Raw genomic sequence first — 23,789 nt, forward strand, 5'->3', positions numbered from 1 at the left:
TGACCGGTTGTTTTCAACAAAACCCGCGGTGAGGAAGGGAGTGCGTTTCCTGGGGGTGATGGCAGGAGGAGAATTGACCTTCAAAGGGACCTGTCACAACAAGCCACTTACAGCAGGTTTGCCCAAGCCTTTTAAGTGGCTTAGATTAATTAAGATAACAATGCACGTAGTATTCTCTCTCCACCTCCTCGAGTTAAGGGATTACCTACAATCTAAGGATAGATTTTCAGTTCTCCACTGCCCTAACTTACGGAGCCTCTGCCTTTTCCAAGTGGATTTGTTTTGCTTCTGTGACTGAGCGGGCGCAGGATCTCCAAACACTAAGTTGGGGGGCTGCACACGGCACAAACATTAGGGTGACATATCTGTGTCATTAGTCAAGATTTATGAGTTAGGGAAGAAGCTGCTGGATGAAGAGACGGCTCAAGGTCCTGGGGTAAGTTAAGAGTGCGATCAGTTCAAGGACTCAAATCTTAACTGTTTTTGCTTTTTTATCTTTCACTCAGAATAAAGGCCAATAGCCAACAGCTGAGTCGCAAAGCTAAGAAGAACAGCTTCTATTTTTTGAGTGCTTACTATGTGTTTAGATCATGCTGTGAATTTTTCCATTTAACACAAGGCCTTATACAGTAGGCCCTATAATTATCCCCGTTTTCCATGGGATGAGCTTGGGGTACACACAATTAGGTGACTTGCCTGGGCTTAGCCAGCTGGTTGGTAATTGAATCGATGCAGGCAGTGGACAAGGAGTCAGTCTGCCATATCCCACCCTGGAAAACACTGACTCCCGCTGTTCTAAGGAACAACACTGTCCATCATTAATCGGGACGAATGTTCACTGAGAACTTATGTGCTCAGTGCAAGACACAAGGCAATATGAAACAGATCCATTCAACAAATGTGTCAGGTACTATGCTAGGTATTCAATAAATTATATGAAAAAATGAATTTAAAATATAGATATTTGGAGGCTGGTGCTGTGGCATAGCGGGTAAAGCTGCCACCTGCAGTGCCAGCGTCCCATATGGGCGCCAGTTCAAGTCCTGGCTGTTCCACTTGCAATCCAGCTCTCTGCTGTGGCCTGGGAAAGCAGTAGAAGATGGCCCAAGTCCTTGGGCCCCTCCACCCAAGTGGAAGACCCGGAAGAAGCTCCTGGCTCCTGGCTTCGGATTGGCACAGCTCCAGCCGTTGTGGCCAGTTGGGGAGTGAACCAGCAGATAGAAGACCTCTGTCTCTCTCTGTTTCTCCTTCTCTCTCTGTGTAACTCTGACTTTCAAATAAATAAATAAATCTCTAAAAATACATAGATATTTGAATGATAGAGTAGGGGAGTTTGGCCGGATGGGGTTGGGGAAGGACAAGCTTCTTCTAGGGAGAAAGCAAAGATTCCTAGGTGGGGATGAATATTAGGAGCCTAGAGAGTTACCTAAAAATAGCTCGCCCATTGCAACTTTTTTTTGGGGGGTGGGGGGATGGGACAATCAGATGATTGGTGGTGGCTGTCTGAATGTGTGGCAAGGACTCCGAGGAGTTAACTAGGAACGCCTGCCCTGTGTTCCAGGTGGAAGACGGTGGTTGTAGTAGAATGGCTCCTTGTTTTAAATCACTCCCTCTCTCCTTGCTCAGTGCTGCATGGCGTGGGGTATCCTAAAGGAGTGTGTGTCTCATTTCACTGGCCTTGGGCTTTGGTCACACTGTGCGTTGTGGCTGCTGGGGTGTGAGCAGATGTACCCATGCCGTATCTGAGTATGTGAATGTCAACTTTGTTTTTCTTCTTTGCCACTTGGATAGGCATCTTGCACCGGACGGTGGCTGCTTCTGCCTGGGTCTTGGGATGGGAAGACCTCTGGAGCAGAGCTGTAACCCACCCTCAATCCACACATACACAAATCACAAAGAGACCTCTGTTCCAAGTCTTTGAGATTTGGGGCAGTAAAGCCAATAGCCATTGCTGGATTTTTTTTTTTAAAGATTTACTTATTTATTTGAAAGTCAGAATTACACAGAGAGAGGAGATTACACAGAGAGGGAGAGATCTTCCATCAGATGGTTCACTCCCCAATTGGCCGCAATGGCTGGAGCTGCGCAGATCCGAAACCAGAAGCCAGGAGCTTCTGCCAGGTCTCCCACGTGGGTTCAGGGGCCCAAGGACTTGGGCCATCTTCTACTGCTTTCCCAGGCCACAGCAGAGAGCTGGATCAGAAGTGGAGCAGCCAGGACTTGAACTGGCGCACATATGGGATGCCGGCACTGCAGGCCAGGACGTTAATCCACTGCACCACAGTGTTGGCTCCTGGATAATTCTTTTTTAAAAGGACTTATTTATTTGAAAGGCAGAGTAAGAGAGTGAGAGAGAGGGAGAGAGAGAGCTAACTAGCTCTTACATGCCTTTTCACTCCTCAAATGCCTCCAGTAGCTGGGGCTGTGCTGGGAGCAGGGAATGCCAGTCTAGCTCTTCCACGTGGGCTGTAGGGACCCAGTTAACTTCAGCCATCCCCACTGCCTCCCCAGGTCTGAAGGTGGAGACAGGAGCCGGAGCTGGGAGTTGAACCCAGGTATTCTGATTGGGACATGGGTGTCTTAACTGCTTGCTACGCTAAATGGCTGTTCCCTAAACACACATTCCCCACCCCTCACCCCTGTTTCATTTGAAAGGCAGAGAGATGGTGAGAGAGGAGGGAGAGAAAAGAGAGATCTTCCATCTGCTGGTTCATGCCTCCCTCCCACCCCCACTCCAAATGCCCACAATAGGCCTGGGATGGGCCGGGCAGGAGCCAGGATCCCCAGACCCAGGCCCAGACCCCAATCTGGGTCTCCCACACGGGTGGTGGCAGCGACTCGTGCGCTTGAGGAGCCTGATATCATAGTAATAGCATCACCTGCTGCCCCCCAGAGCTGTGCATCAGCAGGCATAAGACAGTCTGACATGGGATAAGCGTGTCTCCGGCAGCGTCTTAACCATTACACTGGCATGATGGCTGGTGATGTTTGTAGCTTTCCAGTTTCAAAGACCTTTTATCTTTTTTTTTAGAAGAGTTTTCTGATTTCCCTCCTTTTTTTTAAAAAAAAAAGATTTATTTATTTATTTGAAAGTCAGAGTTGCACAGAGAGAGAAGGAGAGGTAGAGGTAGAGGTAGAGGTAGAGGTAGAGGTAGACAGAGAGAGAGGTCTTCCATCTGCTGGTTCACTCCCCAATTGGCCACAATGGCCAGAGCTGTGCCGATCTGAAGCCAGGAGCCAGGAGCTTCTTCCAGGCTCCCATGCTGGTGCAGGAGCCCAAGGACCTGGGCCATCTTCCACTGCTATCCCAGGCCACAGCAGAGAGCTGGATCGGAAGTGGAGCAGCCAGGACTTGAACTGGCGCCTACATGGGATGCTGGCACTGCAGGTGGCGGCTTTACCCACTATGCCACAGTGCCAACCCCGACCTTCTATCTTCTTGAACTCACAACCAACCAAACGAAGTGAGTTGTATTGTTATGATGATATTATGCTCTGCAGCAAAGAAACCAGATCTCAGAAACACTGAATACCTCGGCCAAAGTCACTGGCAAGTGCGAGATTTCAGGCAAGGGCTTCTCCCTCTCAGATGCTCTGCTGTGCCCTCTGCATCTGCCACGTGCAGTCCGCAGGGCCTCAAGCCTGGTTCTTACCATTTTGCCCTCATTGTCTTAATTTGTAGTTAGGTCGATTCAACAGGTGCAAGAAAAAAAAAATACTCTCTGGTCTCGGTGTCTTAACACGACAAAGATCCACGCGTCACCCAAGTCTCCTGTGGAAGTTTGTAACCGTGTGACTGGGAGCTGCGGCTTACCCCTGTGGCTCAGGTTGTCCGGGAAGAAGGGACACGGGAGCAGGTGCCGAAGGTTGTCTGAGGCTTGGAAGTAGCACGTTGCTTCCGCTCGAGTCCCTCGGGTGAATGGAATGAGATGTCGCCTTGCCTCCTTGCAAAGGGATTGGAGATGGAATTTAGCTGGGCGCCCATTCCGCCTTCTCTCAACATGGGTGGAGTCCACATTCTAGAGTTGGCACAGTTGTCTGGGGAGTTTAAAAGAAGCCTCCGGAGAGGAGACCTTGACCTGGCCACATGTTTATGCCTGTGTCCAGTACATTCATTCCACGTGGATGGAATTGACAGAGGGTCACATGTCACCTCAGGGAGACAGAGAACCCCACCCCCAACATCCCACCCCACCCAGCGCTGGGGAACAGCTCAGTTGACTAAGCCGTGGGCGAGGCCGCAGGCTCTTTCCTTCAGGGTAGTGTTATAATCTAGTTATGGATCCTCTTCGTTTTCGCTTTCTGTTGATGAAAAGTCAGAAATATTTTTACCTTGTCACAGAATAAACAGCCACATTGTGGTCACAATTTTTTTAAAAAGATTTATTTATTTATTTGAAAGTCAGGGTTACACACACACACACACAGAGAGAGAGAGAGAGAGAGAGAGAGAGAGGTCTTCCATTCTGCTGGTTCACTCCCCAGTTGGCCGCAACGGCCAGAGCTGTGCCGATCTGAATGAAGCCAGGAGCCAGGAGCTTCTTCCCGGTCTCCCACGCGGGTGCAGGGGTCCAAGGACTTGGACCATCTTCCACTGCTTTCCCAGACCATAGCAGAGAGCCAGATTGGAAGTAGAACAGCCCGGTCTCGAACCGGCGCCCATATGGGATGCCAGCACTGCAGGTGGAGGCTATGCCCACTACACCACAGCACCGGCCCCATGGACACAATGTAGGTGGCTGATGTCCCGTGCCCAGCGGTTCTGTCACGTTTCTGGCGTCATCAGGGCACTTCCCTCTGGAGGTGGGTGTTTGGCTCAGCAGTTCAGGCCCTCGGAGGGCCCTGGCTCCGCTGCTACTTCCAGCTTCCTGCTGCGGCTCTCTCTGGGGGACAGCGCAGAGGACGGTCTGAGGACTTGGGACCCTCCCGCCATGTGGGAGACCTGGATTGAGTTTCAGGCTCCTGACTTTGGTCTGACCCAGCTCTGGTTGTTGCGACCTTGTGGGCATACGAAGGGGAGGGGAGCAAGATATTGTGATTTAAAACTTTTTTTAATTAATTAATTTTTAAAGATTTATTTTTAAATTTTTTGAAAGGCAGAGTTACAGAGAGACAAGGAGAGACAGAAAAAAAGATTTCTGCTCTCCCAGCTTGGGTCTGGCCTGGCCTGGGCTATTGTAGACATTTGGGGAGTGAACCAGTGGATGGGAGAGCTCTCTGTCTCTTTTCCTTTCAAATAAACAACAACAACAACAAATCTAAGAAAGAAAAGTCATGTTAGTCAGATTTTTTTCACTACACAAAATACCTGACAGGAGTTATTTATGAAGGCAGGAGTCTAAGACCAGGTGGCCCCATTGGCCTGGCACTTGTAAGGGTAGCGGATGGTGTAACAGGTGCAGAGAAGGGTCCCATGGCTGGCCAGGGAACAGAGAGACCAGGTAGACGCAATTCAGCTTGCGTATTTGAAGAGTAGACGGACACACGTAGAGAGTCCCTCACAGACGGACACGGAGAGTCTTCCACTTACCAGTGCACTCCCCAAATGCCTGAACAGTTGAGGTTGACCAGAATTCCATCTGGATCTTCCACGTGGTGTCAGGACTCCCAGAATTTGAGCCATCACCTGCTGCCTCCCAGGCTGTGTGCCGCCGGGAAGCTGGCATCAGAGGTGGAGCCAGGACTCGAACCCCAGCACGCTAACGGGGGATGTAGGGCATCCCAAGCAGTGTCATAACCCCTGTGCCAGACTCTCACACCCTAACTGGGCTTTTACAACCCAGCCTCTTGCAAGAACTGCCTACTGAGAGCGCCCCTCCCAGCCCCGGGCCTGAGGACCTCGCACTGGGCCTACCTCCCAGACACGGTAAGTGGATCAGAGTCCCACCTCTAATCCACCAACCGCTAACATATGGCTTTGAGGACCAGGCTTTCAACACACAGGCTTTTGGGGGTGTGTGGAAGCAATGGCTCGAGTAGTTAGGTCCCTGGTACCCACCTGGGAGACCTGGGTTGAATTCTGGCATCCCAGCATTGGCCTGGCCCAGCCCTGGCTATTTCAGGCATTTGGGGAGTGAAGCAGTGAACATGTATTATGTATAGAATGCATATACTGGCCAGCGCCGCGGCTCACTAGGCTAATCCTCCGCCTTGTGGCGCCGGCACACCGGGTTCTAGTCCCGGTTGGGGTGCCAGATTCTGTCCTGGTTTCTCCTCTTCCAGGCCAGCTCTCTGCTGTGGCCCGGGAAGGCAGCGGAGGATGGCCCAAGTCCTTGGGCCCTGCACCCCATGGGAGACCAGGAGAAGCACCTGGCTCCTGTCTTCGGATCAGCGCGGTGCGCCGGCCGCAGCACGCCAGCCGTGGCGGCCATTGGAGGGTGAACCAATGGCAAAAGGAAGAGCTTTCTCTCTTCTCTCTCTCTCACTGTCCACTCTGCCTGTCAAAAAAAAAAAAAAATGCATGTACTAAGAGCATACATGCATGTGTATGTGTGCATATAAATATATATGTCTGTGTCTTTTTTATTGATTTATTATTTTATTTATTTGAAAGAGAGTTACAGAGAGAGGTAGAGACAGAGAGAGAGGTCCTCCATCCCCTGGTTCACTCCCTAGATGGCTGCAACGGCTGGAGCTGCGCCCATCCAAAACCAGGAGCCAGGAGCCAGGAGCTTCTTCTGGTTCTCCCATGCAGGTGTAGGGGCCCAAAGACCTGGGCCATCTTCTACTGCTTTCCCAGGCCACAGCAGAGAGCTGGATGGGAAGTGGAGCAGCCCATATGGGATTCCGGTGGGTGGTGCAGGCTGGGGTTTAACCCACTGTGCCACAGCGCCGGCCCCGTGCACGCCTATGTGTATGTGTATGTGTATGTGTGTGTGTGTGTGTGTCTGTCTTTACCTGTGATACCTCTGTTTCTCCCAGCCCCTGAATTTCTTTTTTCTTTTCTTTTTTTTAAATATATGTGTTTTAATGCTTGCATGGTTTTATTCTTAAAAATATCGATCCACCTGGAACTTCTCAAATGTTACAATTTCCTACAAGGCAAAAGTACACAAACTGCAGACATCGGTACAGAAAACAGTAATGCATACTTACCAAGAACATTAAAACCAGAGAGCTTTGAATCCTCTTTAGGGTTTTAATTGCTAGAAAAGCAGCACCAGCCCCTGAATTTCTAACACATGCTCCACCTTGTCCTTTGTGACAAACTCATCTACAAATGATAGCCAAAGATCATGCACCTTTTCCATGACCTTCCTGAAGCCCCTCCCACATGCGTATAAATTAGACCCGAGAGAGACAGGTTTGGGATTGCAAAGACCCCATGCTCCTCTGCTCCTCTGCCCCTTACACAACATTTGCACATGAATGAGTGCTTACAAAAGGCACGGAGCTGCCCAGGTCTCCAGACAGAGCAATTGGCATTATTTTATTTTTTTTTTGTTTTGTTACATTCTTAGAATCCCTGGATCCCATGGTGTAAGGTTGGGCTGACCTCCGCCCTGGCAGTTCATGGTGACTTCCTGTTGTGCCTGGGCAGTGGAGCAAGGGGCGGCTGTGGAAGGGGCTGGAGGGAGACCGGGCTTAGTGTGGTCTCAGCGGGGTATCCTTGTCCGTAGGTCTGAGTCCCTCTTTCCGTCTCTCTGCACTCACAGATTGCCTGGCATTTTGGAGGGTGGAGTGCCTGGGCACCTGGCCCACTGCTTCCCGCCCCAATCTGCCCTGGGCAGGAGGAGCCACATGGTGCTGGCCATCCATCCGCCTGGCCTCTTGCCCGTCTGCTACGGCCTCAGCTGCTGCGCTGGCGCAGGCACCAAAGAGCTAGCCCTTGCCTTCTCCCGATGCTGCCTGGGCTGGAAGTGGCAGAATCAGAGGGCGTGGGGCGAAGAACCAAGGCCGGCATCCCTCGCTGCGGGGAGCGGCATGTCCGTGCCTCTAGGGGGCACTGCCGAGGCCCTGGGCTGCTCAGCGGGCGGGAGGGCGGGCTCCGGGGACCTGCACGTGGAGGGTCAGGGTCTCGTGGTTGTGGGCACACCCCCAGTGAGAGTGCGGGCAGGGATCTGGGCCCGCGGGGAGGGGCCTGTAGTTAGGGTGCCCCGGCAGCCCCCCAGGTGGGCCTGGGGCTGAATGTGTCCCTGCAGTGGGAGAGGGGAGGGCACTGTGGCTCGGCGGGCTAAATCGGACTCTTCCTGCCTGAGCGCTGGTTCAGAACCCCGGCCGCTCGGCTTCCGTCCCAGCCTCCTGGGAATGCCTCTTGAGAGGCGGTGATGGACGATGGCCCAGGAATTGGGTCCCTGCCACCCCCGTGGGAGACCTGGGATGGGGCTCTAGGCTTCTGACTTTGGCCTGGCCCAGTTGTAGGCATTTAAAGGGGTGCACCAACAGAAGGAAGATCTCTGTCTCTGTAGCTTGGCCTTTCAAGCTGATGAAAATAAATAGACATTTAAAAATGCAATCCGTCCCGTGCGGGAGCGACATCTATGGGTGCTGTGGATGCAGAAGCGGCCCTGGCACGGACCAGCCGTGTCTGCTCTATGGGCACACGAGGGCCATCCCCACGGGCCAGCCCCGGTGCAGAGAGCCGTGCAGCTTCTGCTGGGGACCCAGGCATGGGGGATCTCTGCAGGTGGGTGGTGCCCAGCCCCGGGAGTGCGGCATGTCTGTGGGGTGTGCTGGCCGTCCGTGCCTTGCTTTTTCACCCATGTGGATTGTGTGTTCAAACACGTCAGGTCCCCAGGGGTGGGGGAGATGCTGGGTGGCAAGGGGGCGGGAAGCCTGAAAAAGATGGAGAATTTATGAGCTGCTTTTGTCCGGAGACAGTCGTAATGAAGAAAATTCAATTTTCTGCAGCTCGGAGAGTCAATATGTTAAATCTTAGAGAAGCTGTGGAGTGACAGGAGAATGGCAAAGTCAATGGGACGTGTGCGGGAGGGCCGTCTCCCCTCTGTACCCTTGAACCACAGCTGGGGACAGGATGGCATCAGGCACCTGAGTTCCACAACTGTCCCTCTCCCTCTCCCTCCTCCACCTCGATAGCCATCTTCTCTTGCCTGCTTCTTGGAGGGAGAGAGGCTGCCCTTTCTCACATGCCGTTCTACCCTCACACTGCCTTACCAGGAAGTCCTTCTTGTAGTCTAACCAGCACTCCCTCTTGCTGCAGTTCCTAATTTCACAGCTCAAACTGATTAGCAGGGATGTTTTCTTTCTTCCTTTTCACCCACCCTCCTCCCTTAGCTCCTCCACAGATGGCCTATTTCTCAGCAAGTTTCCATATTCCCGGGACCAGTCTTCACCTCCTCCTCCCTTCCCGTCTCCTGTTCCCCGAGGTAGAGAGGCTGGGGATTCTGCCGTGTGCCCCAGTGTCACCAGGAGCGTGATTAGCTGAGCTACTGGCTGTGTAATTGGCGTGTGCCTGCGTCCCAGGGGTCCCTGTGGTGAGCAGTGAGATCAGGCCCATGGCTGGTTGCACACGTTAATTAATTAGTGCTCCTCTGGAGTCGAGGAATGGAGAGCCAGGCGAGGAGGAGGTGGTGGTGGTGGTGGTGGTGGAGTCTCCAAACCCGGGAGCCCAGCTTTTTAAACCTCAGGGGTCATTCAAGGTCTTGTTGGATAGGCAGAAGCACAGGGCTAGGGGTTCCACAGGCAAAGGTCAGAGATGTGGGGGCTCTGGCTGTGGGGTGTGGGGCCAGCCCCGGGGCTGTGCGTGTCCTGGAGGCAGAGGGAGAGGAGGTACCCCCATCCCTGGGCAGCCTGGGAGTCTTCTCCCCAGGTGGCCAGAGAGGAGAGGGCAGCGGGGAGGGGGCATGGCAGACCTTGCCAGCCCTTGGGTCCCCCTCCCTCAGGCCGGTTCCCACCAGTCACGCACTCACCAGGCAGAGGTGCCGAGGGCTTGGGGCCCCTCCCGCCTGGATGACTGCCTGCTGCCCAGGAAGGTACCCAGAGTCCTCCGCCTTTGGGGTGACCTTCGCGTCCAGAAGCCTCTGCTGAAACCGGAGGCCTGGAACCCAGGTCTCAGGGAGAGAGCCCACGGGACACCTGCAGAGGTGGGGGGAGGGGAGGAGGTAGGACAGGACCCGGCCCCCCAACCTCCCGGGACAGGAAGGCTTAAGGCGAGAGGAGGGGATGAGCTGCCTCTGGGCAGGTGTCCCACACCTGGTGCTGGGAGGGACCGGGCCTCGGGGGGCCTCGGGTGTGGCAGGGGGAAGGGGGAAGGGGGAAGGGGAGGCCGCGCAGAGCCAACAGGCAGCCGCCGAGACGAGGGGACGCTTCGCCTTCCATGTGGAGGCGCGAGTCCGTTCTCGCGCACGGTAATTGCTAAATTACCCGCCATCTGCTCAGCTCGCTGACATAAATTATCCGCGCGCAGAAAAGGCGCGGAGGCGGCGCAGAGCCGCGCGGGGGAGGTGCGGGCACGGGGGTGGGGCGGCGACCTGCTGGGGGACGGTCAGCACTGGCCTCCGTCCTGCCCCCTCGGGAGGGGGGACAGGGGCTTGGGGGTGGCGGAGACCGAGACACCGGGCCCCCGCGAGGTCCCAGGGCTGCCCAGGCCGACCCTTCGCGCGCTGGGCCCTGGAGCCCTGGGCACGGGGCGGGGGCGGGGCTTGTCCCAGGTGCGCCCGCAGCGCCTGGACAAGGGTTCGCTTGGGTCCCAATGTCCAGGAAGCCAGAAGGGGCGGGGAAAGAGGGCGGCCGCCTTCCTTCTCTTGGGGTCTGAACCGCACCTTCCCCCCCTAGATTCTCAAGGGCAGGTGCGGTGTGGGCGCAGGTGCAGGGAGGGGCGAACTGATGGGGTGCAGCGGGATGGAGAGAGAGAAGGGGTCCCAGGGAGATGGGTGCAGCGCTCCGGAGAGGTTGCCCGGACAGGTGGGCCACGCTGGGGAGGGGGCTCCGAGGGAGGCGGAAGAGTGCTGTGGGGCAGTGCGGGTGGACACCCAGAGGCGGGCAGGTGGCAGGTGGTCAGGTTGGAGAGCGGGCAGAGGAGCAGAGTGGGAGACCCAGGAGGCGGCAGGGGGCTTCGGCTGTGGCAGAGAGGGCCTGCACTTTTTGGGGGGGGGTGTCCTTGGAGGGTGCCCGGAAGTGAGGGTGACAGCCCCAGAGCCACTTCCCTGGGTTAGCCCTGAATCGAACGGGGAGCAGCAGGAGTGGGGGGGTGCTAGCCCCCCCAGCTCGAGGCACCTGCAGGGGTGTGCCCGCGGGGGCGGGGCGGGCCCGGGGCCGGTTCCAGCTCGGAGCGCAGGAGCTGGCGGGGTTTCTTCGGAGTGATTGTTTAGTATGCATGCGGCGACGCAATCTCTCCCACATCTGCTTAGCACAGCAAGTCCTGTCATATAACTGTCTCCCGCACTGTCTGTCCATAAAGAATGTCTCGGAATTGGTGTAATTCAGAGAAATTAATGACGACTTTCCGCGGGACGGCTCCCTGGGGGATGATTAACACTTCATCGTCCATCTGATGCGCGGAGCCCGGCGCTCCATGGCGAACATTTGGGCCGTGGCCAGCCGCATTAAAGGTTATTACGGAAAGCGCGACCTGCAAACGGGCGAGAGAGGCCTGATGGACCGGGTGGGCGGGGAGGGGCCGAGACGCGAGCGGCCCGAGCTGGTCAAGTCCACGATGGCGCTTCCCGAGGTGTGCGCACCTGGGGGTGGTGGTGGTGGTGGTGGTGGTGGTGGTCTCTGCATCCGGTCCGCCTCCCGCGGGCCTGGCAGGGTGCAGGAGCCGCAGGGGCTGGGTGGGCCACGGGCGCGCTTTGCGTAGGTGGGCCCTTGCGGAGGGAGGCCTCCGCTGGCTAATCCTGGCCGCCTGAAACCAGCTTTAACAAGGTGCTGAAACCCAGGCGCAGGGAGGAGAGGGCGCGAGGTGCCTGAGCACTTTAGGGAGAGACAAAGGCAGGATTTGAACTCAGGGCTGTGACCTCGGAGCTCCCTGGTTTTTTCGTCCGGGGCCGTGGGGCAGATCATCTGATGCTTGCCTGTGTTCTGCCTCAGTTTCCCTCCCACACAGAGCGCCAGGCAGATAGGTGTGCCAGCACGTTTGCGGGGTGAGTGATAGGTAGTTTTGCAGGTGCTACTTCTGTGGTCCGGGCCAGAGGGGAGACACTGGTGGTGGTGGAGGGGCTGTAACGTGGGGGCTTCCAGGGCCATGTGTCCCCCCACCCTGGGACATAAACTCCCCCGGGGGTGTTCTGTGTGCCCCTGTTCACCCTCCAGACTTCAGAAGACTGTGTGTGTGTGTGTGAGATGGGTGTGTGTGTGTGTTGTGTGAGTGTGCGTGTTTGCCTGTCATTGTATGAGTTTATGCGCCTGTGCGTTGCATGAGTGTGTGTGATCATGCATCTGCATGCCTATGAGTGTATTTTGCAGGTGTGTGTCTGCACGGGCGCACGTGCGTGTTTGAGTGTGTGTCTGCACAGGTGCAGGTGTGTGTGTGCGTGTGCACAGGGAGCCTGCAGACCCCCTGGACAGGTCTTTGATTTGCCCCTAAGCTGCCAGCAGGTTCTGGGATGTGGCACGTGGCGGGCTGCAGTGGGAGGGCGGGAGAGGAGAGCGCAGCTGCTGGGAGGTGGGGACTGGGGGGTGGGGGCTGCGGCTGCAGGGAGATGGTTTCAGGGTCCTGGGGCCCAGGCTGCTGGGGACTGGGGCCTGAGGCCTGCTCTGACCCTCGAGGCTGATGGGAGGCTGGCCAGGGTGGGAGCCTGGAGGGCTCAGACCTCGCTCTTCCCCTTTGCGCACAACCCTGGTTTTGAGGATTGGTGTCGGTTCCTGCTTGGCACCCCATCCTTGTCTCTTGGAGGCCTCTGGTGCTGCCGTGTGTACACCAGGGCAGTGTAGAAGTTCCTGGTTCCAGGCCAGCGCCGCGGCTCACTAGGCTAATCCTCCGCCTGCGGCGCTGGCACACCGGGTTCTAGTCCCAGTCAGGGCGCCGGATTCTGTCCTGGTTGCTCCTCTTCCAGTCCAGCTCTCTGCTGTGGCCAGGGAGTGCAGTGGAGGATGGCCCAGGTGCTTGGGCCCTGCACCCCATGGGAGACCAGGAGGAAGCACCTGGCTCCTGGCTTCGGATTGGCTTAGCACGCCGGCCGCAGCGCACCAGCCGTAGTGGCCATTTTGGGGGTGAATCAATGGAAAAGGAAGACCTTTCTCTGTCTCTCTAACTCTTCCTGTTGGAAAAAAAAATAAAAGAAGTTCCTGGACAAATGGACTTAAAAGATAAGCTTACTGGGGTGCCAGTGTGTTTGAACCTCATGCATACTCCAGCCCCCCATACTATGCACGCTCCACAAGCTTTTTGGAGACTCCTCATACTCTTCATGAACACCAGGTGGGGCTTGGGGGCTGCCTGTGCTGGGAGGTCCTTCCTCAAGTCTCACCTCCAATCCTCTTGCTGCATTAGAAGGAACGAGGCCCAGGCTGAGTGTGTGGGCCTGGAATCTTCAGTCCCCTCCCACAGCGCCCCCTCAGCATAAGGGAGTGTTTTCTCTGGCCCCGGCGGCGTGTGGGTCCGCCCATTCTCGGGGCAGTCTCAGACTGACTTTGAAAGCCCCAGCCCTGGACTGCTGCCCCTGGGGGTCCCTCTTGCGCCCACGTGGAAGACCCCAGATCCTGATCCTGTTCTCGGGGCTCGCGGGGGAAGAGAGGAGGCGTACTTCCCCCAGGTGGTGACACCTCCCCAGCCCGCAGCAGGGGCTCCAGGTCTCACCCCTCACACCTGCTGCCTCAGCCCCCCATTCTCCCTCATCAGGACCCCCCCAATCTGGTCTCTTAGCTCCACCTAGGCGCCATCCTCCATCCCCCCATGCTCTCTGTCCCCAGCCCAGACCCTCTCCTCTCCTCCTCTCTTTTCATACCAGCCTCTCAGCCCATTGCAATTTGGCTTCACACTCTCCTCCTCTGGGAAGCCCTCCTTGATTAATCCTCCTAGTTCTAGATCCCAAAGTTGCTCTCTCTAGAGCAAGAGACCCATTCTGGTGCTTCTCTTTGCTAGCCATGTGCCTCCCTCTGGGCAGCACGGCTCTCTTCCCTCTGCTTCTGTGTCCTCCACCCCTCCATTCTCCAGGACTCGGCTCCATGTCGCAGGACGACCTGGACAGCGTCCCCCAGGACTCGGCTCCACGTCGCAGGATGACCGGACAGTGTCCGCAGCTTCCTGGGAATGGCCGAGGTGATGGTGGTGCAGCCATTGCCTGACCATGCCCCGCTGCTGCACTCTGGTTTAGATCTCCCCCCTCAGCTCCTGGTGCCCTCCTTCCCCGTTCTGGTGGTCTCTGCCGACCCACCCTCCAGACTGCCGCCCTGCAGCCCGTGCCCGGGACGGGGCGGGGAGGGGTGGGAGGCCTGCTCTGGAATGCCCTCCTCCCACACCTGGCCACCTGCTGCCCCATCAGAGCTCAGCACACAGGCTCCCTCCCTTGCCTTCTCCCACTCAGTCCTCACCCAGCCCATGTGTCCCCCCAAATTCTGAGTCCTTCTAGAAAGTTCCTCCTTTCCTGAGCCCCTAAGGGTGCCGAGGTGTGGGGTGAGTGGGGACCAGGTCCGGCGGGGCAGATCCTGGCTCCGGGGAGGCACCCAGCGCGCAGCTCAGCACCAACCGATGTATTGGTCGCCACCTCGTGGCAGATAGTGGGAACTGCAGGGCTGGGGTCTCCACGCGGAGTGAGATCCTGGGGTTCAGAGAGGAGTTGTGTGGTGTGAGGCGAGCAGGCCTCGCACACCAGCCATCTCCACAGTGGGCTCCTGAATTCCTAGTCGACCAGAGGAGAGGTGTAGCAAGGACACTTCTGGTTGGAGAGGTATCATTGCAATTTGTCTGAGTGTTCGAATCCCCCCCCCCCCCCAAAAAAAACTAAACCAAACCAGAACCCTATAAGGGAAAGTCTGAAACAGAGGTAAGAGCAGCAGAGGTCTGACCGGTGAAGAGCTTCCTGATAAGCCCCAAAGTGTATTTGGATGTGACGGCTTCTGATTGTTTAAAAAAAACCATGATTTGAAAGGTACACATGCAGGCGCCACGGCTCAATAGGCTAATCCTCTGCCTTGCGGCGCTGGCACACTGGGTTCCAGTCCTGGTTGGGGCGCCGGATTCTGTCCTGGATGCCCCTCTTCCAGGCCAGCTCTCTGCTATGGCCCGGGAGTGCAGTGGAGGATGGCCCAGGTCCTTGGGCCCTGCACCTGCATGGGAGACCAGGAGAAGCACCTGGCTCCTGGCTTCAGATTAGCGCGATGCGCTGGCCGCAGTGGCCATTGGAGGGTGAACCAACGGCAAAGGAAGACCTTTCTCTCTGTGTCTCTCTCTCTCACTGTCCACTCTGCCTGTCCAAAAAAAAAAAAAAAAAAAAAAAAAAAAAAGCACACACATGCACGAACACACACACACACACACACACACACACGCACACAGATCTCCTAATCTGTGGTTTGCTCTCCAAATGCCCACAATTGCCAGGGCTGGGACAGGTTGAAGTCAGGAGCCAGGAACTCAATCTTGGTCTCCTACATGCTGCCTCCCACGTGCACATTAGCAGGAAGGGGAAACGACAGGTGGAGCAGGGACTTGGACCCAGGCACTCCGACATGGGATGTGGTTACCCCAAGCAATGTCTGTTTAAAAGAAAAATAAATTTATTTATTTGAAAGGCAGAGTTATGGAGAGAGATGGAGAGACAGAGATCTTCCATCTGCTGGTTCACTCCCCACATGGCCACAACAGCCAGGGCTGGGCCAGGCTGAAAGCCAGGAGCCAGGAGCTTCTTCCAGGTCTCCTACGTGCATGCAGGGCCCCAAGCACTTGGGCCACCTCCTGCTGCTTTCCCAGGAGCATTAGCAGGGAGCTGGAGTGGAAGTGGAACAGCCAGGACTCGAACTAGTGCCCAGGTGGGATCCCCCCCCCCACCGTGATGTCCTAACAGCGGCGTCTTACCACAGGGAGCGCCAGCACCTTCTCCGGGCTCCTGATCCCATCCCTCGATTCTCTGGTCCCATTCAGAAAAATCTCGGGTTGCCGAGCCCTCCCACCCCAGCCTGGGCAGTGCCTCTCAGGGAGGCACGTTCTCCGGGAATCCGCCAGTCCTACTCGCAGGGCTGCAGGTGGAAAGACGCTCCCCCCACCCCCCGCCCTGCGCACCCGGCAGAGCTGCCGTGGGAAGCTGGGAAGTCGGCCCTGGAAGGTTCTGAGGGAGGACCGCTTGGCCTCAGTTTCTCCCCCTGTCACCCCTGGCAGATGACAAGAGTGGGCCAGAGTGGCGGTGTCCCTGGTCATCGTTGGGCCCCGGCACTCACAGGGGCTGTTGTTCCCCCTCTGCCCTCCCTCTCCCAGCTCTTCCTGGGGATCCTGGCCAGGGCCCCGGCCCCCCCCCCCCCCGCCGGCGGCCCCCCCCCCCCGCCGTTTCTCCCCTGCCTCATTTGCTGCTGCTGACCTTACTGAGTTAAATTAAAAAGCAATGTTCTGTGTGCAGCTCCAGCCCCGTGGAGCCTGACTCTGGGAAGACGGAGACAATTACCGGCCCCTCCGTCTCCCTCTCGTCTGGCTGCCTTATAATTTTTCCCCCCGCTGCCTGGTATGCAACATTTATGTTTTTAATAACACCAGAATGGTTTTGACCTTGGGAATTCGTAGCGGAATGGGCACTGCGAGAGGCGCCCGCGCCACTGGCGTTTGTCTCAGCCTTGGCAGGGAGGGGGCGCTGGTGCTTCCCGGACGCCGGGGAAGGCATGGGGCTGCCCTGGGGGGGTCCCCAGAACCGCAGTGGAGAAGGAGATGCGTGGGGAGGAGGGAAGAGAGGGGGCGACTTGTGTTTTTGCAGATTTCTGCTGGGGTGGGAATGGTAGAATGAGGGGTTTGAGAGGGTGCGGCGTCTTCTTGTTTTAAGGGGAGAGTGCTGGGTGGGGAATGGCATGGAGCGGAGGGAGGGGTGTAGGAGGGGAGGGAGTTGTGTGGAAGGCACAAGCTCCGCCCGGAAGCCCCAGTCCACACGCATGCCCCAGCCCCAGTTGGGCTCCTTCCTCCTCCCCTGCTCCAGGGAGAGTGGTGGAGGGGAGGGGCAGCCAGAGCTTGGGAGGTTGTTCTCGGCGAGGTAGAACCCCAGGCTGGCCTAGGGGTGAGGGTGCCCCACCAGCGGCCCTGCAGCCACCAGGAACAGAGGCTCACAGGGGAAAGGAAGTTGCTTCCTCACCTTTCCAAATTTGTTTTAATTTGAGAGAGAGAAAGAGAAAGAGAGAGGTCTTCCATCCGCTGGTTCACTCCCTAGATGGCCGCAACGGCTGGAGCTGCGTCGATCTGAAGCCAGGAGCCAGGAGCTTCTTCCGGGTCTCCCGCGCGGGTGCCAGGGCCCAAGGACTTGGGCCATCTTCTACTGCTTTCCCAAGCCATAGCAGAGAGCTGGACCGGAAGTGGAGCAGCCGGGACTTTAGCCAGTGCCTATATGGGATGCCGGCACTGCAGGCGGCGGCTTTACCCACTACGCCGCAGTGCCGGCCCCATCATTTGTTTTAATCCTGGGGGTCTGCAGGTTATGGTTTTATTTCAGGAGCAGCCGTCAGCACGATGAGAATGCTGGGAGAAGCAAAGAAACCTGGGTTCCGGTTCTGGCTGCAGTTACTGGGCCCCGTAGCCTGGTCGGGCTTGGGTGTCACTGGCTGTGATGTGATGGAAAAGACACAGGCCCTCTGTGTTAGCGGAATGGGAGCAGGGTGGGGGTAGGAGGGCTGGGGGTGGGGGAGAGCCGGAGGGGCTAGAGAGCCGGATCAGCGATGGTAGTGGAGAGGATTGCCAGAAAGGTTTCCTAAATTCCCATATTCATGGATTCTTGCTTGAACTAAAGACCAGCCCAGCCTGGCCTTGGCGGATCCCAGACACAGGGTCCCGGGCCTGGGTCGGGCTCCGCAGGGAGCGTTGTTCTCTGCCGCCCTCTAGTGGCCACCGGGTCCTTCGCAGGTCGCTGCGGAGAAGCTCAGGTGGGAAGTCGGCAGAGCTGCGTGCCTCGCCCCCTGGTGGACATCGCGTGCATTACAAGAAACGGGCCGACCCTTTTCGCCCGGTTTCTGGAGGCCTTAGCGACCTCAAAACTGGAAAGATATTCCAGAAACTTAACGCTCTAGGCCTCTTGCCTCAATGTTTAGGTTCTGGGTTTGGGAAAAGTGCCTGGGAAACAAGGGGCTGCGTTCCGTGGAGGGGGGGCCAATTTCCCTCCGCCCCTCCTTGGGTTCATCTGCAGCCCCCGCCTGCTGCTGTCGTCGGAATTTTCGCCGAAGCCGGGGCCCCTTGACGCTCCTGGAGCACCCGGGGCTGGGACAGCGCAGGCATCGCGCGTCTGGGCTTCCTCGAAGCTGCACCTGCGCCCCGTGCCTGCGTGTCGGCGGGGAGATGGATCGGCAGGAGCCGGGAGGCAGGGACAGGGATGATGGAGGGAGATGGCGCGCGTGACAGATGCCGACAGTGCTGTTATTTGCCGGCTCTGGAACCCCGCCCTCGGCCGCCTCCCCGCCTGCTCACTAGGGGTGGTCTGCCCGGGGGCGGGGAGCCCTGCGGCGGCTGCGAGGGCCGCAGTTGGGAGGCCTGGGGTTGGCGGTCTGCACCGCAGGACGGGGCAGGGGCGAGCTGGGCACGGGGAGGTTCACTTGCGGGAGCGGAGGCCCGCCGAGGCTGGTGCCCGGAGCTGCCCGCGCCCACAAGGCTCACAGGTGCTTCGAAGGGGGTCGCAGAGGGCACGCGGGCCCCGTGGCTCCAGGCGTCAGGGTGAGGAGGGGGCCAGGGGCTGCTGAGCTGCGCAAGCCTGGGCGCACCGTTCCCGGGCCCCTTCTGTTCCCACCCCCCCGGCCTCCCGCCGCGCCCCCACTCTCCTAGTCTTAGGACGTGCGGGGACCCAAGGGAGAGGGGCGCTTCCAGGCCCGGCACTGGGGCGGGGGCCGCCGCCCACCCCGAGCAGCCGCGGGAGCGCGCGGGCAGGCCGGTGCTGCAGTCGGAGCCCGCGCCGCATCCTAATGAGCGCTGCGGAGGCTGTGCCGCCGCCGTCAATCTTCCACACAAAGGCCGCCCGCCCCTCCCCCGCGGGCTTCGTCCCGGTACCTGCGGGGCGGTGCGGGACCGTGCGGGGCAGGCAGGGGCCAGGGAGACGGACACGCACACCGCGCGGGGCCAAGAAGACACAGTGGTCCCGGCACCCTGGGGATGAGAGGACACGGGGACAGACAGGCTGCAGACACCACGGCAGGGACCGGCCTGAGACAGGACGTGGGCCCAGGCCCCCCGGGGTGCGGGGAGGCCGAGTCCCAGACCCAGAGCCCCAGACACACGGACACACGCACCCGGGGCTGGGAAGATCGGGGGAAGTGAGCCCAAGGCGCAGACCAGGGAGGGAGGAGAGGCGAATCCGGGGGTGGGGGTGGGGGTGGGGGCAGCAAGCAGGAGCAGGCAGAGTTGCTGAGCGGGGATGCAGGCGCTGGGTGCGTCGGGGGCGCTGCGGGCCTCCCAGCACCCCGCGGGAGGAGAAGCTGGTGGGTGGGCAAGAGCAGGGCGGTTCCCCTACAGTACAGCCCTGAGCGATCCTGGCGAGGCGTCGGGCAGAGAACAGAGAGGGAAGTTAGAGACAGGAAAAGAGATGGCAGAGCCTCCCAAAAAGAGGAGAGAGAGAGAGAGAGAGAGAGAGAGAGAGAGGGAGATCGGTACTAGACAATGGAGTAGAAAGACGGACGGGGCAATGGGGCAATGGGAGAAGACAGAGGTAGAGGAAGATGGGGTGGGGTGAGGTGTGTGCAACAGGGCTGGGCAGGGCGGCAGGGCCCTAGGGGCTGGTGGCTGAGGACCTGGGGAGAGGGAGGAAGAGCAGGCAGGGCACCTGTCTCTGAAGGAAGCAACCCTGCAAGCTGTGTTGGGGAGGCAGACAATGAGGCCTTTTTGTTTTTAGGGTGACCTTGTCCCCCCTTTTTGGGGTTTAGTGCAAAGACCGTTCCAAGCCTCTGTCTCCAATGCAGCCCTGCGGCCCCTGCTGCATGCAGCCCCACTCTGGTCACTCCCGGCACTCACTCTCTCTCCGGTGGGGGGGGGGGACCATCCTCGGAGCCTGCAGTGCCCCTCCCAGCATGCCCTGCAGAGGCTGACTTTCATCCGGCAAGGGGGGGGGATCTCATTTCCAGGCAGAGCTGGGTGTTAGGAGCCGAAGCTGGAGAACCTGGTGAGGACCGGCTGCGGAACAGCATTTGCGGTGGGGCAGGTGGCTGCGGGAAACTGGAGTGAGGGGTGCCCTCCCCCTGCAGCTCCGAAAGGCCGTTTTGTGCAGCTTTCGACAGAAGAGAATCACCCAGAGGCCGTGTGAGGCCCAGTTTGGTCTTCCCAGCCGACTGCTATAAGCAGGAGTGGTGCTCCCAGCCTGGCACTTGCAGGGGGGAGGCCTGGCATTTTGTGGGAGTCTGTGCTCACCTGGGGTCCTGCCCTTGGGGAGCTCACCAATCACCAACCTCCTCCCTGCCCACATAAAGCTGATGGGTGCAGAGTGACTCCCCCGCAGCACAGATCCTTGGTCAGGCCAAGTTAGTTCATCAGGGAAGGCTGCCTGGAGGAGGGGAGCTATGAGCGGGGCATGGGAGGGAAGAGGGTTGGTGCTGAGGCTGAGGGCGCCTTGGTGGCCTGGAAGGAACTGGGTTTCAGACCCAGCATGAAGAGGAATGGCGGCGGGGTGGGTGTGGAGGCAGGTTTTGAAGGTGGGCAGGGAGAAGGGGACCGGCTGGAAGGTGTACCTACCTGCCCCAGTTATCTGTGTTGTGTGTGTGTGTGTGTGTGTGTGTGTGTGTAGGGGCCTGGACATCCAAGTGGCTTTGTGCCATGTGGCTTTGTGCCCCAGGCTCTGTCTCTCCATCTGTGCCTCTGATTGCCATGTGGCTATGTCTGAGCGCCTCGATTCATTCGTGTTTCCATGTGGTCCTGTGTCGCACGGTACCTCGGTTCCTTGTTTTGCGTTTTATTTGGCCGCACGCAGAGGGCAGCGAGTGTGTGTGTGTGTGTGTGTGTGTGCGCGCGTGCGCGTCTTCGTGGCTGGAGGAGTGGGGCCGGTGGGGGAGTCCTCGTTGCCGCAGCACCGCCGTCTGTCTCTCTCCCTCCACTGGCTCCATCTGCCCTCGCTGAGGTCGTGACAAGGAGGCAGACAGCAAAAACAGTAAACAGCCACCGCCAGAGAGTCCAAAAACATTGTAAGCCCCCACGCGGCCTCCGCCTGCGAGAGACACGGGCATAAACAGCTAGAGGGACAGACGGCCAGACAGACCCCGAACCCAGCGCGCACGGGCGCTCGGCGGGGGCGCGCTCCACGCAGCAGGTGCGCTCGTGCGCACACGTCCTCCCTGGCGCACCAGCCACGCGCGCTCGCTCGCGACCTCTCGCCCCTGACTCCTGCCTTCCATCCTCTCCAAACGCCTGCTCGGACCTGGGCACCCACGGCTGCAGGGTGCACGCGCGGGGGTGTCCCCTCTCACTGCTTCCCCAGCCCCGCCGCCTCCCACCTCTTCCGGCCCGCGGCGGTTGCGGAGGAGATCGCCCGGCGTTCGAGAATTCATTAGCGGGGGGCGGATGCGAACGCAGCGCGGTGGAACGTTTTAATTAGGCCTGAACAATAAACAAGCTAAACGAGGCGCGCACGGCTCCCTGGCGGGCCCTCAGCCTCCTCCGCGCGCCGCGCGCTCATTACGGCCGCAGCCAATTTCATGCCAGCGCCGAGCCGGGCCGGGGCTGGGACGGGCCGGGGCCGCGAGTGCACCCGGTGTGTGCGGGGGCGGCCGGGGTGAGGGCAGCGCTCTCCGGCGGCGGCTTGGCAGGGCCGGTGCGCGCCCCCGTTCCTGCGCCGACCATCTGCCTTCCTCGGTGTCCTTGGGATGCACGGGGCCCTCCCACGCCAGAGCGGCCGGGCGGCCACTGCTGCTCCGCGCCCCGCTGCCTGCAGCCTTCACTCCCCCTGGTTGCCGCAGTGCCCGCGGCTTTCGCCGTGCGCCCGGAATGCACACTTTCCGCTCGGCGCCCGCCTGCCGGCGCCTCCGGCTTTTACCGACCTAGATCTAGTAGCTGCTTTTTGCGCGCCGCCACCCGCGGCCGCCGCAGCTTCCCCGACCCCAGTCTCTGCGCCCAGCCGCTCCCTGCGACCCTTCCACCTTCCGCCTTGCTGTTTGTTTTTAGGGTGTCCCTGCTTCCGCCCGCCACCAAAAGGCTTTTTCTGGATCCACTCACGGAGCCTACGAATTTGAATTTGTTTCTTCCTCTGCTTCCTTTATTTGTATTTTTAAATTTATTGTTTTATTTTTATGCATTTACGCGTTAATTAATTAATTAATTAATTTTTTGGCCAAGCTGCAGGCATAGCTGGCTGGCTCTGTCTGCCAGGACGTCCGTGGTTCTGAGTGCCCGTGGCGGGGTGTCTTAGGCTGAATTTGAACCCCAGCCCTGTTCTTCCCCATGTAGCTTTGTAATTTGAGCTCGCTTATCTGCGTGGTGTAGGAACTGATTTTAGGGGCTTCCGGAAACTGTTGTTAGAATTAGCGCTGTGATAGGGAAGTAACGTGAGTGGCACTTGGTATGTACTTAATTAAAAATATATATTTATGTATCTGTTTAAAAGGCAGAGTTACAGAGAGACTGAGGCAGAGAGTGAGAGAGAGAGAGAGGTCTTCTATCTGCTGGTTCACTCCCCAATTGGCTGCAACGGCCAGAGCTGCACCGATCCGAAACCAGGAGCCAGGAGCTTCTTCCGGGTCTCCCACGCAGGTGCAGGGGCCCAAGGACTTGGGCCATCCTCCAGTGCTTTCCCAGGCCACAGCAGAGAGCTGGATCAGAAGAGGAGCAGCCAGGACTCGAACCGGTGCCCATATGGGATGCCGGCACTGCAGGCGGTAGCCTTACCCACTATGCCGCAGCACTGGCCCCAAGTATGCACTCAATCAATACACATTAGCTCTTACTGCCCCCCCCCCCTTTTTTGGACAGGCAGAGTGGACAGTGAGAGAGAGAGAGGTCTTCCTTTTGCCATTGGTTCACCCTCCAATGGCCGCCGCGGCTGGTGCGCTGCAGCTGGCGCATCACGCTGATCCAAAGGCAGGAGCCAGGTGCTTCTCCTGGTCTCCCCCATGGGGTGCAGGGCCCAAGCACTTGGGCCATCCTCCACTGCACTCCCTGGCCACAGCAGAGAGCTGGCCTGGAAGGGGGGCAACCAGGACAGAATCTGGCGCCCCGACCGGGCCTAGAACCCGGTGTGCTGGCGCTGCTAGGAGGCGCTGGCCCTCTCCCTTTTGCCATCCCTTGATCTCCTCCTCCATCTTCCTGGCCTGGCATTTTGAGACACTGGAAGTTAAGGGCTACATCGACCCCCGAATGATGGAAAATCTGGATTTGGTTTGCTTCTGCCTTACCCATGCCGTAAGGCCTGACCCCCGGGGATGCTGGGGAGAGTCTGAAGGAAGGCCGTATGAGATTGCACTGAGCCGCAGGACGTGGGGAACCCGGGACCAGCCCGCTGGACGGAGCCAGTTCACACGCGGGGACCAGGCGCAGGTGTTTGGCTTCCTGGTTATGGCCCCAGCTGGGAGACCTGCAGCCCATATCAGAGTCTTTGAGTACCCCTCCTCCCCCGCAACATCCTGCGTGGGAGTGCCTGGGCTTCTTTCGAGGGGCACTGCCACCCACGGGGGAGACCTGAATTAAGGGAGCATTTGGGGAGTGAGCCAGTGGGTAGGAGCTTAACTCTGTCTCAAATAAACAAACAAATGACAAGCTGTTCATACAAAGCTGGGAGAGAGGATTTCAGAAACAAACCTGAGCCCCG

Source organism: Oryctolagus cuniculus, chromosome 11, assembly GCF_964237555.1.
Source record: "Oryctolagus cuniculus chromosome 11, mOryCun1.1, whole genome shotgun sequence".
Classification (NCBI taxonomy): Eukaryota; Metazoa; Chordata; class Mammalia; order Lagomorpha; family Leporidae; genus Oryctolagus; species Oryctolagus cuniculus.